General features: G+C 38.3%; 1 pseudogene; it reads left to right on the top strand.

Moving 5' to 3' along the window:
• The first annotated feature begins 1,328 nt into the window (after positions 1 to 1,328).
• Positions 1,329 to 1,631, top strand: LOC104957165 (glutamate receptor ionotropic, NMDA 2B pseudogene; annotated as a pseudogene).
• The last annotated feature ends 447 nt before the right edge of the window (positions 1,632 to 2,078 follow it).

Below are 2,078 nucleotides of genomic sequence, written 5' to 3'. Positions count from 1 at the left end.
CACACACACACACAAACACACACACACACACACACACACACACACACACACACACACACACACACACACACACACACACACACATACGTGCACAGGCATACAAATTAAGACTTGTTTCCTTACAGTTTGCATTGACGCCTAAAGCTGTAAAAAGACTCAATTATTTGCAGGAATGAGAGCAAAAAAAGATAATTAACATGTGACCAATGGCTTTATCTGTTCCTGTCTGCAGAACTGCAACATTCAAGGCCCCCCCCTCCTTTATCCCACCGTCTGCCCGCCATCTTCCCTCCTCTCTTCTTCTTCTGTTGCATCATATCTCCATCCCTCGTGTCCTCCAAATACACCATCCTGATGTTACATCACATCCTCCTTTTTAGTTTCCCACCCTTTCTTTATTTCACTTCCCGACATGATCTTGTCTCGCCTCCTTTAACCTCCTTTCCTCTGTCCTTACTATTTTTCTTCTGAAAGAAATTGGCAAAAACATTATAACAAATATTCTCTAAATAACTTTTTACAAACAAATAAAATGAACAATATAATCAATTACGTCAAAAACATGTTTAAAAAATAACATTTTCTGGATAAGTGGGACCATAATTGTACATCTGGTGGTGGTGGGCTGATTTTGATGCATTTTGGGTCAATTTCAACGTTTTAGGGGACTCAAAACTGCCAATATTCATCTTTAAAATGTCAGAGTTTGATTCAACACCCTCAATAACCTCCAAAACCACTCAGAAATTGTCCAAATCGGTGAAGCCATTTGTTAGCTATTGTCTACATATGCACTTATGCTTGTTGTGCAAATATGAGGAAGTTAGCATCCGGCATTTTCTATGTGCTGGGGACCCGTACTATACTTTTGTTACATAAAACTTTTAGGTTCTCAACATTTCCGGGTTCACAATCGGACTACGAGCCGGCAAATAAACAAATTATTATTATGCTTCAGGGTTTTGTCTAAACCGGGTAACTTTCAGCGTGCGCCCTCATACCAAAATGCTGATTATCCCCTTCGAATTTTTAAGTGATGCCAGAAAACAATATTTCTGTTTGTCAAAAACATTATAATTACTCCAAAAATGTATAAATTGTGTTGAATAGAGTGTTAGACAGCTCTGTTTTTACGGAGCTCCCACGTGACGTTGTTTGAGGCGCCATCTTGTTTACGGGCGTCATGCTCTCGCCTGAACTGATACATCTTATATACAAAATCAGCGCCACAGTATTGCCCTCAAACTATATTTTCCTAGATAAACCCCTGTGTTTATTGTAACTTCTTGTTACTCCTGCACAAGTCTTAATCTTCTCTTATCCTCCAGGTGAGATGGAGGAGCTGGAGTCGCTCTGGCTGACGGGAATCTGCCACCACGAGAAGAACGAGGTGATGTCCAGTCAGCTGGATATTGACAACATGGCGGGGGTTTTCTACATGCTGGGCGCCGCCATGGCTCTGTCGCTCATCACCTTCATCTGCGAGCACTGGTTCTACTGGCAGCTGCGCTTCTGCTTCATGGGAACCTGCACCGGACAGCCGGGCTTCGTCTTCTCCATCAGCAGGGTGAGGAAGGGAGGCTTGAGCTTCAACATCAGGATCCATATCTGTGATCTTCTCCAGAATGGAAGTAGTCATCACATACAGAGCATCAACTAGTTCCTGAACAGTGTCCTTCACGGTTAGAAAAAATCATGGTTGTAAAAAAGACAGAATTTTTTCAAAAGATCTTCAAATTCTGTCTTTTTTTCAAAATCCTGTCTTTTATCTAAAAATCTCAAAATTCTGTCTTTTTTCTAGAAAATCCTGACTTTTTTTCTAAAAATCTAAAAATTCGTCTTTTTTTTCAAAATCTCAAAATTCTGTCTTTTTCCATAAAAATCTCAAAATTCTGTCTTTTTTATAAATCTTGTCTTTTTTCAAAAAATCTCAAAATTCTGTCTTTTTTTCAAAATCCTGTCTTTTTTCTAAAAATCAAAAATATTCTGTCTTTTTTTTTTTTAAATCTGTTTTTTAAAAAAAAAAATCCTGACTTTTATTCTAAAAATCAAAAAATTCTGTATTTTTTCTAAAAATC

The sequence above is a fragment of the Notothenia coriiceps genome, unplaced genomic scaffold (genome assembly GCF_000735185.1).
Source record: "Notothenia coriiceps isolate Sejong01 unplaced genomic scaffold, NC01 NC01_scaffold00000731, whole genome shotgun sequence".
Classification (NCBI taxonomy): Eukaryota; Metazoa; Chordata; class Actinopteri; order Perciformes; family Nototheniidae; genus Notothenia; species Notothenia coriiceps.
Note: the sequence above shows the minus strand (reverse complement) of the source record. Positions and strands in the feature narration are given on the sequence as shown.